Below are 13,467 nucleotides of genomic sequence, written 5' to 3'. Positions count from 1 at the left end.
ATGTGACCGTGTCTTTTCTTCAGGTGGCACCAGGTATTGTCATCTTTGATTTTATGGCAGTTACTGTACATCCTTTTCTATGAAAGCTGTTCCAATCAATTTTATTGTATGTGTGATTGGGGTTTATAGAGGCATGTCTTAGATCGTACTGTAAAATGCATTAATTTTTGCTTGTATATTTTTTCGCGGTGGGAGGGAAAAGAAGCTTGTGGTAGTTTCTACCATGCTACAACTGTTATAGTCTAATTCAATCTGCTGTAGGATTACAAAAAAATTTCACAGTTTTATGATTTCGCTGTAAGAGGTCACCATGAAATCCACGAAAATAAAGCCACTGCAAATATTTTGAGATTTGCAGTACGTGGAAAGCTTATAGATATAAAGAAGGACTTTGTAGAGTAATATAATTTAATCGTTACCACTGGAAAAATACAATGAAACTGTCCGACCGCCCTTTGTCAATGAAGAGAATGAAAGGGCGGTCGGACGGACGCCCGACACGTCTGAGTTTCATTGTATTTTTCCAGTGGTAACGATTAAATTATATTACTCTATTGCTGACCTGGATTGTTAGCATTCACAAACGTATGAAGGACTTTTTAGTTTCAAAATCATTCTGAGTTTAACTGCGTCTACAATTTGCTTTTCATTACTAGAGACATCAACCATATAATCTCTTCAGATAGAACGCTTAATCTTTGCCTACATGTACTACGTGATGTCTTTGAGCATTACGGTAACAATTTACATGGGCCGAAGGGTTGTTATACTGGCTATACAGATACAGATACAATGGTGTACTCATGTCAGTCATGTGTATGTTTGATAATGGTCTAGCCTTTGGACCTTGGAATATTTCAATTTCAGTCCTGACCTCCATCCCTTTGCAGATCATGATCACATTAAGTCCAAAAGTCATTGTGTTGCATGCTCTCAGCGCATCTTAAGGTACATTATTGTCTGGTAGTCCAGATCCCTGACCTCGAGATGCATGTTGTTTTCTGCATAGAACGTGTGACTCGGTGAGCATTGGATCAGAACGAAGTCGCAGGAAGTTTATGGCGTCCCCCGTCTTGTCCAACTCAGATGAACTCTCAAGCTAGCAATACCAATTTCTTGTTACCATTTTCAACATTTCAAGCTGCAACAAACAACATATATAAACAGGGATCTAAAGCTGACACTTCTTTTCATGGAATTGTATTCATCCATGAATTCATTTGTTTGAATTTTTGTTGCCAATTAGTGACGATAGAATCACTTCTGTCTCGGTACGGGACCAAACTTTGTTAGAGTTTCAGCATGAGCTTTGACGTCATACAACATAACTAAAGATACCCAATAAATTTATATAATTAAAAATGACAGGAACATCTCTTTTCGCAATGCGGTTTTTCATTGAATATTTTTGAATAATTTTTGGAGGTAATCGGTTGGTTTTTGTAACTCTGCAAAATTAAGAACTTAGATGAATTTACAGTTCACATGTAACCCTCCCCCCTACTTAGACCTTAAGATGGAATATTCCGTTAAGCATCTAGTACTAGTATTCAATTTTAAAATCCTGGGAATGGAACAGATTAACAAAAAAATTGGATGCCTTCCTTTTACTAGTTTTAGTTCTGTTCATGTTAGAAGGCTTTTAACCGTGCTACATACACATGTTGAAGGCATTGTATGCCATGATTACAATACTATAGGTTGCATTTGCAATGTTGTGTTTTTTATTCAAAGTCTAAGTGAAATATGAAAAAAAGGGGAAATTGGAAGTATCACTTGTTGTTGATACAGACTAACACATGAATTCCAGTCACTTTTACTGTCACTGTCTAAATTGCCACCTGTATCCTTTTAGGGAGAATGCAATTACTCAGTCATTTTAACATCATCTCAGAGAAAGAGATCTAGAGTTTGGATGTGTGATGTAAATATCAATCACACAGAAATAGACCAATCACTTAACCCTGCCCACCTCTGTCAAAAGTCATAGATGCAAGATAAAACCCTAAAATTAAAAAGGCTGATATTTGATGGACGTGCAGCCACTCTGTCATTGGTCAAACTGCTAATTGTGATGGACTGTCAGAATTGTCTGCATCAATAGAACACCCACACATGGGATAGTGAAAGCTTTTATGTTTGTGTCAATCTTAAAGCCATGGGCATTGGATTTAGTACTGTACATTTTGAAGTTTTTGCAGCATTTTTAATTGTGCAGTTTTCATGTTGATTTGCACAGTGCAGCTTAACCTTGCTACCATGACCTCTGCAATCAAGTCGGCAAAACAGAATAAATACCGTAAATCATAAAATATTTGCAATGGTTTTATGTTCACGTTCTTTTGTGATGATCGCTAAATGTGAATTCATCACGCTGCAGTCAAAATGCTCCGTCTTTCATTGTAATAGATTACAGACTGTTGTTTTGACTACGAACTCAAAGACACTCATTCAAGAGATTTATTTACAGTACGTGTAGGAGTATTCAAATGTGTAACTGTCACAGTTTGTATGTTATCAGGAGATGCCAATACCAGGCAATATAATTGCCATGCCATTCAGTAACCTAGATACTTAAACAGTGTGAAAATACCAGTTGATCACAAGGGTTGAAGATAAGTGTTAAGCTATAACAACAAATCACTGGAGAGTGAACTAAAGCACTCAGCCGCTCAATTTTGCATGCTATGCATGAAGAAAAGGTTTGGTCGCCCATTGCATGTCTGTGGCCACTGTGGACTGAAGTGAAAAGGTTATCAATAATCAAGTGGGCTGCCCAATGTTGATAATGGGATGATGCGCTACAATGGAGATACGTTATATTGTATGGCATGGCCACTCATGGGCTTTTGCAACAATGTAAAAATTAGTAAGAATTATTACAAACTAAAATTTGTAAATATGTTTTGACACTGTTGCCAAATATCAGCCAAGATATATGAATAGGGGTTTTCAAATCCTATTTCAATGATTAGATTTGTCAGAAGAAGGTCACAATCTTCCCATCCCACCTCTACTTGTAGAGTACTAGTAGAATATCATAGACATCAACGCCTATCATTGTCTATCATATTTGGGTTGATCTGCGAAATATTGCCTTGCTAAGCTGTTGTATATACATTTTGAATCTTCAAACATGCTATAAATTTTAAAATGGTTATAATATAAGAAGAACAAATGCATGGAAGATTGGAGCTGAATAGGTACGCTGGGATAGAAAAACATTGAGAGATTTGTGTCATGAACAAAAATTCTGTTTGATTAACAATTATTTTGAGTTCTAAGGGAAGTGTTATTTCTATCATGCCCTTTCCCACATGTACATATAGAATTAATATTGAAAGCTCAAGTGTCAAAATTGTATACAAACTAAAATATGATGGAAATGTCAATGTACATGTGATCAATATTCAAGATCCTGCAGGGTTGTGGATAATTTCTAAAAGCAACCCCTTAAATGAATTTTTAATTATGATTGATTAGTAACCAGATTTAAGTCTTGCATTTTGCTATTATTTTACGATTGTAAACTAACATGATTGTACATCAGACTCTGTATTCCTATCTAATATTCCAAATGGTTGGAATATTCCTATGACCTGTGCTATATCATATATTATTATTATACGCCCTAGGCCTGTTCCCCTCTTTAGAAAACACCCTGCATATACAAGAATAACCTTGTCTGGCATAGTGCAGAATCATTCTTGCGTGAAGGAATAACCTAATGGACTATTCGCAGGCCTTCTTCGAGAGAAAATCCAGCCTCATGACCCATATGGAGCTGACGTTAGCTATAAAACACATTAAGTTCACGGCACTTAAAGTTTGCGGCAAAATATATATCAAGAGCTTGCTGTGTCTTTGAGGTCGTGACTGAAACCACCATAGTATGTACTGTAGATGCATGTAAGTTCACATGTTTTTATTTCGTGGAGAAAATTGAGCATTCGCGTTGGTTTTAAGTTTGGGTTTGAAACAATAGTAGACAAGGGGGTAGGAGGGCCAAAAGGTTTGCGGTGGTTTTAAGTTTGCGGCTAAGAGCTTACTGTGAAAACTGTGAACATAAAACCACCGCGAACATTTCTGCATTTACAGTAATGCTGTGCCAGACGGACGTCTTTTTAGCTAATGCCCTCATACAATATTCACTCTAGGTGCTGCATAAATCTCAAATTGTTTACTGGTCTTGTAATATGTTCAGGTTGGACTCAAGTAGGAATATAGATTTCAGTCATTGTTGTTGTTTTTGTTGTCCTTGCTTAATGTTTATTAATAATTAAATCGCTAGACATGGTCTCTTGGTGCTGGGTTTCACTAAAGTTCAATTAGGAGTCAATTGTCTCTCTTAATTTAGCTCTTGGTGACTTGTGCTTGTGTGTTTCTAGGAGAGCGTATCGCCGAGTCTCTGCGTACTCTCGATTTACCAGGAGAAGGCTTAACATGTACAGTAGGTACATCTGCTTGTTGATTTCCTCAGAAAGGTCTTCTCTCATCACGTAGAGTGACGATATCTGTGTGTCTGCTTTCCTCTGCAATGTTGTATGTCTCTACATGTTCTGGTCTCATTCCTGATGAGTTACTCCGCGTGTAGACTCCCAAAAAGTCCGTACGCCAAAAATGTACTGCTGCATGAACGTGTGTTTATATTGGTGGGAAATTTCCTTTTAGCCAGCCCAACTGATCTCAAGCGTCAAACTGATGAAAGCTTGTTTGTAACTGAAGAAATTAGCAGGTAAGCTATGGCGGTCGCGCGCGAGGTCGGACGTGCACAGCCCGACAGTGTAGGTGATGTGTTCGTGCGCTTACAGCTGGAAAGTGCCTATTTTTGGAGTGTAGCTAAGTGCAGATTGTACTTGCTATAAAGAGATGTAGTGTAGTGAAACTATTGGCAATTTTTTTTACATGATCTTGGGTAAATGTTCTCAATATAAAATGAATAGCCTATGGGGAAAAAACTCATGAATGAGACCTTCTCTGCTTCTAGTAATTGTACAGCTAGTCAGGGACCAAACACAGGAAGACTTATGAATAGGTTATGTGGGGCTAATTAAATGGATCTCCGATGAACGGAAATGTGACTTATCTGGGACAGCAACAGGCCACTGGAGGCCCCTAGGTCAAGAAATTTACAACACTGTTTCTTAAAGCAAATCCCAGTACGCTCCATAAAATATTGCCTGAAGACTGGTTCAACAGAAAATGAATTGTGTTGGAGATCTACCCAAACCTTAATGGCATCTAGGCTAAACATTATAGATGTACACAGAAGCTGTCTTAATCTGACAAGATATTGAAGCAATTATAGGTTTTGGCAGGCTTTGCCAACATTTTTCAAAGTGTTACTATATGATTTATAAAGAGGTCAGGGGAAGCTATCCTCCAGTATTGACACAGAATGATTGATGTGAAAAGAAAGGCCACTGTTCAAATTATACAGCCGGCATGTTTACTAAGCACTAGATCTCGCTTCTGAAGCTGCAAGGCACTGTGCAAATGTAATACTGTAAATGCATTTACGTTCGCTGTGATTTAATTTTGTGGTAGGTAGAATATGCAGTGTTCACTGTGGATTTCAGTTCGCGGTGCCACTTTAGTCACATACCGTACGGTATTAGAAACACCCATTTCAAGGCCATTGTGAAGCGGTCACCGCAAAAACCGTGAACATAAAACCGCTGCAAGAATTTCAAGAATTACAGTATAATGGCTTAACTTCAACCTACATGTACCCTTGCCGTGCATGGTGCTAACATGTTATTGTAAGACTGGATGTTGACTTACACGTTTTAACATAAACAACCTGTCACTCGCCACAACACGCTATAATTTTGTATAGCTGTACAGTACATATGAGGCAAAACTGTATATTAGAATGAATATAAATTTCACACCAAGCCTACATTTGGCAAAATGCTTTCTTTCTCAGCAAAGCTGTCCATACATAAGGTTCTCACAACTGTTTTCAGCTTAAATCATGTTCAAAAGCAACTAATGACCCGCCCTTACATTCAAGGAATTGTTTGTTTACAGCTACCATGGCAATGCACAATAGAGGCGATCAGGTCCTAACATCCGAGCTTGGAGATGGAGCTCTTGTTTTTATCTTGTTTTGACTGCCTTTGTATTGATAGGGTTAAGGTCATTTTTATGGATCATTACAAACAGTGTTCTGTCATGATAAAGAATTGTGATATACATGTAGAACCGATGTAATATAATATAATATAATAATATAGATAGACAAGAACCATTGTTAGATTGTTAATCTCTCACCAGTACATTTTATATAAGAATGAAATATATCTTGTGGGCCAGGTTTTACTTTAGAAATGTTACCTATCATTATGCCAAGGCTATATAGCTAAAAGCTAAACTACATGTAGGTACAGTTGGTATTTGTTCCTTATAAATGTAAGATTTCTTGTGGGAAAATTAAAATCCTTTTTGACGTGTTACAGACAGCACATTCAAGTTTGGTGGGAAAATCCGTTTAACTTGATAATGACCCCTTTCAACTGATATTTGAAGCTACGCGTTTAGACTTACAAGGTGAGAACTTGCGCCAGGGTTTGAACAAATGCTGTGGTATTTGTCCTGCTTTGTGATTGGTCAGTTCTTTTTGTTCAGGTAATTACATTTTAGATTTTGTACATACATTGTGCTGACTACTATAGATCAACTATAAATCTTCTTTTGGGCAAGCAAGAATATGCAGAGGTTGCAGCAACACAGGTAGAACTTCTTATTATGATAAGTATACAATTTAAGAATCTTGCATTTTTGTACATGCATACATATACATTATAGTTATGTAAGATATCAGCTGAATTGTTGGCAAGTTTGTTTGCTTTTCTGTTTGTTTCACATAACCAGCAAAGTACAAGCTGCGTAGGACCGGACTGTAAGGTTTGATCTACTCACACTGGGATGGACTCCTACTCTTTGTGACAAGAGGACCAAAGGCTCATTTTCGACTAAGTCTAGTGAAGAAATAGATGTTAACTACAGTTAAGTGCCTTTTCCAAGTGCACAAATTGGGGCCTTCTAGTGCTAATGATTCAAACCCGGAATCTTTAGATTCTAATAATAATAAATAAGTCAATACAGTCAAACCTGCCCAAGGCGACCACCCGGCGGACCGAGCAAAAACGGTCGCGATGGACAGGTGGTCGCCATGAAGAGGATTCCACTCACATGTTTCCAGGTCGAGGTTTTCAAATACAGTACGTAAATGGATGGAAAATTATGTGAATTTAGACAGCATGACCCCCACCAGGTTCAATGCTCATTGACAGAAAGATCCCACAAAAATAACATTTTCCGTTATCGTTGTAATAATTGTATACCACTACATCGTGTACAAATTTTCGTCATAATTTTGACTACAAAACAATGGTTGCCTCGATGGTCTCGCAGCGCCCTCCAGCATTCACACGTTACATTAAATAGTACACACACACGCGTACATCATCTAAGTTTTAAGGCCTAAGACAAATCCCTAGAAAACACATGCTGGCCCCAGGCGTTTTGGGGGCGCCGACCGCTGGATAAAAGGGGCAAAAAGTTTTCGATCTGACAACTAAAGATGAAAACGGAACGGTCACGGTGGTCTGTCACTAGGGTATTCTTTCCCGTTGCTACGTGCGTTCGACAAGGTATCGGGTTACACGGGGCAACATTTTGCCTAACGGCAAAACATTTGTAAATAAACAAAATAGTGGGGAAGGGAAAATCTTTTCAAAATAAAACGAAATTGGCGATTTTACAACCTTTGAATGTTGTAATTTTGCGCTGAATGGCTGAATTTTCTATATTTTGCTCCCAAACGCGATCATTCTCAGGTTTGAGGGAGCCCGTTTTTTCAGGCACACATCGCAAAGGCCAGGCTTCTAATGTAGATGAATATCTCTAATGTTCATATTTTTCGTCGACCAGGAACAAAACAAAACTTAGTGTTTTTGGAATTTTTTAATTTCCGATTTTAAGTATAGTTTATATCGACAAATCTGTGAAAAAAAGAAATTTTTCGCAATTAATTGCCCATAATTCAAAATCAAAGGCACTTTTCAAAAATCCCAAAAACACAAACCTCGGGAAAACCGTTATGATCATTTTAAGCTATAAATAAGGTAAGTTGGATGCTTTTTGAAGCTGATCCTTTACGATGTTTGAACGCATGTCGTGCCGCACGGAAAAGGGGAGGGGGTAATTGACATGGCCGTAAACAACCCTTCTAATATCCAAGGTCAGCAAAAATGACGCCAGCAGCTTCGTTACATGTTACATGTCCACAAAAAAGTCCCTGTATAGATATACTCTCCAGAAAACAGTTGAAATTTGTAAAAGAAGTAGTTTTTTCTCCTGGTGCGGGGAAAGGGGTCCGACCGCGCTGGTTTACAGTAAAGACATGCAATGACCGCAAGTGACCCAAAATCGAACGTGAGTTCGGATCGATTACGTCATTTCGAACATCGTGGAACACCGTTCGAATTCGGCTGGGCATGGGAATTTCTGTGCATGAATTCGACCACCGTGGGTGTGATTTCGTCGCGCCGCCAAGCTCTGTGCGACCGCATCGAAAGGTATCAGTCAGTGCAGCAGAACGCACAGCGTCCAATAAAGGTTTGTGAGATTCATGGAAATAAAAAGAAAATTAGAATATTAATTTTCATCAATAACTAGAGTATTCGTAAATGTTTATACACAAAAGCATCGTGTTTTAGAAAGGTCAGCGGTACGCCAAATCCGGGCCGCGCCAACTTCCAAGATGGCGTCGGGACCAAGGAACAACATTTCTCGCCGGATGTTTTGCCCGCCGCGAAGTCATTTTTCGGCGGAATTTAGTAAGACACAGACACATTTTTGTTGAAAATTCAAGAAATAGATAGCACTTTCTGTGAAATCTGACTTTTTGACGCCATGCACTTCGTATTCATTTTGAAAATTGAACTGAGTTTGCGGTAAACTATAAGATTACGGCGATAGGCACAGCAACATCACAAACATTTGTCTTTACAATGTTTATAGGGAGAACGTTTTATTAAAACACTTCATGGAGGAATAGATGCTATAACATTGCTATTCCATATATTTTTGTCCTTATCTTTGTCCTTCAAAGTCTTGAAAACATTTCCGTGAAATCCGACAGCAAAATGATCCGATGTCACCCACACGCTTGAAAATTAGGCGGCCGCCATGGGCAGGTATTGTGCTCTGTGCGGTCCCAATTCGTGGCGGTCGCGGTCGCGTTGGACGGGTGGTCGCCTTGGGCAGGCAGCTTAATGCTTGTGCCTATGGGGAAAATTTTCGGGACCGAGAAAAAGTGGTCGCCATGGCCAGGTGGTCGCGTTGAAAAGGTGGTCGCCTAGGCAGGTTTGACTGTAGTCATGACCACAAGACCAAATTGCCACATTTGGATTACAATCACTGTATGACAGGCAAAAGTACTTTTTTTGGTAAATAAAAGTACAATTTTGCTTGATCAGTTTCTTGTGTTGGCTTGTTTATTTTATTAGTGTATTATGTAACGTTAAAAGGGTATCTGAAGGAAGTTTTTAATTGATTTTACCATGGTAATGACTTTTTTGCTTATGTGGGTTCAGATTTCGGTTCTGCTACTCCAAATCCAATTTAAATCTTGGACACCTCGTCACAGGTTTCCTTGTTGTGCTTATGATTATCATTATTATTATTATACATTGTGAACAGACTATTATCAATCCTGAATGTATTGAGTCTGAAGGTGTAAATAAGCGGTAAACCTGAGTATGTGATATCAAAGAGTTTGGGATATGTAAATTGTAATTAGTACTCACCCCAGCATACACTTCTCAACATTTGTTTGATGGTTGGCTCTACTATATGTGATTCTCAACAGCATACATTTGCGTTAGTCTCAAAAGCCTGAAAACAGCTCTTCAGCTTTTAATTTCATATCTTTTTTTGTCAGTAAGGCCAGGGTTCTAGCATCTAGTTCTCTTCTCAGAAACTCACGGTCTATTAACCTATATACAATGTACATATTGTATAGGGCCACTCCACCAAAAATATACCTGTTACATAAATCCGTCATCTGTAAGTAGATATTAAATGATCAAAGGAGTACTATTATAATAGCGTATAAATTGTGGACTTCATCAATTGAGGCAAAAATAGCTAGTTATCACAGATCATTGTAAAGATCAAAGAAATTGTCTTCAGAATTCAATTGAGTCCCACAAGAAAGCATGCAGGAAATGGGAAGAGAGGATATTGAATAAAACATGTACCTCTGAAATACACCTCCCACTGTCAATCAGCTGAAAACATGCTCAGGCCACACCAATTGTAAATCACTTGTCCCCACCGTGAAGTTAAAGTTCAGTGAAAGTGTCTATTTTCCTTACACCGTGAAATTTTGCTACCGTGAAGATAAAGTGAATTACAGTAATTTGGGACACGATCGATCGTGAACCATGGCTAGCTGGAATGCTGGTCACAGCTACAGTTCTGTTTTGCAAACTGAAGGAGATTGATCCTGCAACAAGGTCAACTGATTTCATGCAAATCAGCATCGTCATGAAAGGATGCATACACCAACCATTTCTAAACCTCGCATTCAAATAATGGGTCGTTTTGAATAAAATCATGCTATGATTTTCACTATTACATGTTTGCCTAATGCCTTTATATCCTATTATTCAATAAGCCATAAAGAAATTGAATGATCAAAGGATCCGAGTATTAATCAACCTACAGGCAGGACACGGTAGTGTTTTGATCTTTGATATGTCCCAGCCAATTAATTACCATTCAAAGAAAGATGTAGCCTGGATGCCAGACCCCCAGACTCTAAAATATTTATCCCCACACTATAGATATTTTAGAGTTTGGGGGTCTGGCATCCAGGCTAAGAAAGATGACACAAAAGTACATTTGGAAGGCCCCCCTTGTACAAACAGTAGATTCAGTGTGCAACAGGCTGTTCAGTAATACACAGTTGTAGTTACTGTATCAGAGTAGTAACTAGTAAGCAAGGTATTACTAGTAGAGGCCACAAAATACATTTTGAGGTTTGCGTGATTTCCAAGGGCCCTACTGAAGGACTTTGATGCCAAAATTGAAAATACAAATGTTGCCCAATATTTGAAGCAAGTAACACTAACATTTTCTGTCAGTCTATCATAATATGATAAAAGAAACAGGATAGCACAAATTCTCAGAAACACTAGTTAGTAGTACTAGTTAAATGGATAGTCTATCCTATATCTGGCCTACAAAGGTTATATGTGTAACTGTCTGCCCTTTTCATATGGCTGGAAGAACCCTGAGGTAAGAAAGGATTTTAAGACAATTTTGTCATCCCTCATTTTAAAGAAGCATGTACCGGGGGTTCAATTGTTTATTTGCAGCGAGCAGTTCCATCTTAGTTTACTAAAAACAGCACACATTATATATATCGTAATATACATACTAGTAGTGATTACAATAGAGAAATGCATAGACCATGCTAATTTTATTTGTTTATTCTCAAAACCACCCGCTCCTATTTTTTCCAAGTCAAAAAAATAAAAAAATCAACACCCCTGGAAATTTTTACTCACTATTGTAACATTACTATGAATCCAGTCTACAATTTTCCAGTATAGCAAAATGGCCCAGATTAAATGCCTTTATTCAGCTTTTGTCTGTCAATGTTTTTATGTTCAACGTTTAATATATGTTTTTTCGTGAATGTACGTATTTAAAGAAAAAGGTACTTTTAGTAATTTCAATCAACAGGTGTGTCTACATAGATTTGATTTTCAATTATCCCAGTCTAAACAAGGCAACCAAGAATAACTAATGCAACAGCCAGGCAACCATGCCATTGACAACCTTCAGGTATATGGTACAGATGTAAGGAGAAGTTGGCATTCAAGTTGATACAGATCACAGCTTGTACTGTTTTTTGTGTTAATCTGTATTTATCACCATGGTTGTTGGATGTTAATGCAAGTACTTAACTACTAGGCTGGTTTATTAATCAGGGTACACAAAGAGAATGTTGATGAAGGTTAGACATCCCAGTAATAAGATACGCCAAAACTAATTACTCAAGCAACTGGATAAAATTTGGAAACATCTGGATGTTTCAGACAGCTATCTTTCGTCAGTGACTAAGGAAAGAACTGGCAGAACCAGGTTTTGTACCAAAACTCTGAATAGATATACAAAGAGAAGCTTGTTTGCAGCCGTTGGCATTGTCCTTGGTTGCACAATAGATTGGTGATTACACTGACTCAATTTGGTAACCAGTGTTGTGGAAAATAGGGATCGTAAACTGGCAGAAACCACAGAAACCAGTGTTACTATAGCACAGGTACGTGGAGGGAATTAAATATGATCTATTAACTGTGGTAAGGCGTAGGAGAATTGATATATGTGTTTCTGATTATGTTCAGTTGGTAGGGATTCTATTTTCATTTTTGGGCTAAAGTAGTGATCCTACAAATTCATCATCAGGTATTTTCAACTTCGTATTAATTGTAACCATACAGATGTTATACATTGTACAAGTGTAACAGTGGGGGTTCAAGCGCCTCCAACTGACCAGGCTAACTGGTCGCGACCTTTTAGCGTAGTGGTTAAGGCGTGCGTGCCTGTGATCTGGCCTCCGGTTTCGGCGTGAGTTCGAATCTCGGTTGGGATCACCTCTGTTTCTACTCGCTCCTTTGATTTGTTTCACTGGTTCCCACACCGGCCCTGTGAGCCTGGCAAACGTGTGCCACACAGGGAAGATCGAACTCGGAGATTCGAGGACGAATCTTAAAAAGAAAAGGGGGAGTAGTGTAACAGTGGGGGTTCAAGCGCCTCCAACTGACCAGGCTAACTGGTCGCGACCTTTTAGCGTAGTGGTTAAGGCGTGCGTGCCTGTGATCTGGCCTCCGGTTTCGGCGTGAGTTCGAATCTCGGTTGGGATCACCTCTGTTTCTACTCGCTCCTTTGATTTGTTTCACAAGCACTAGTTTGTTGATAGACTGAAGTACAAAATGTTAACTACACATTCTTTCATCAGCTCTTCAAATTCAAAGCTTTAATCTGTTATTGTTAACACTGAAATGCAGGAAGTCTGTAGCTGTTTTCAATTTCATCACTCAAATGTCAGATAAAAAATGTCATGTCCCTTGCAGGGGGTTGACCAGGGTCAGCATGTTTTTGCCATGGTCGGTCGGATAACCAGAAACACAGCATTTCTTTCCTACGCCTACTGGCATGGAGTGGTTCCCATTAGTGCCCAGTTTAGACATGGCAACGTTAAGATTAAGTTATGACCTTGTCCATTAAGTGTTATATGATATCGCTCAGATTTTATGTGTGTCCATTTCTTAACACTTATGTTTTATAAGACTGTATCCCTTCAACTGAATGGAATAATGGCATACATGTGTTATCACCTCCTATATATATGGGGGTATTGCGGTTGATTGTGCTTGTGTTTTCGCA

General features: G+C 38.5%; 1 protein-coding gene across 5 annotated transcripts in view; it reads left to right on the top strand.

Moving 5' to 3' along the window:
* Positions 1-13,467, top strand: part of LOC136436467 (WD repeat-containing protein 17-like) — a 53,711-nt gene that overhangs the window by 10,056 nt on the left and 30,188 nt on the right. The gene's annotated exons all lie outside the window — the stretch shown is intronic.

The sequence above is a fragment of the Branchiostoma lanceolatum genome, chromosome 6 (genome assembly GCF_035083965.1).
Source record: "Branchiostoma lanceolatum isolate klBraLanc5 chromosome 6, klBraLanc5.hap2, whole genome shotgun sequence".
Lineage (NCBI taxonomy): Eukaryota > Metazoa > Chordata > Leptocardii > Amphioxiformes > Branchiostomatidae > Branchiostoma > Branchiostoma lanceolatum.
The sequence above is the reverse complement of the archived record's forward strand: the minus strand, read 5'-3'. Positions and strand labels throughout refer to the sequence as shown.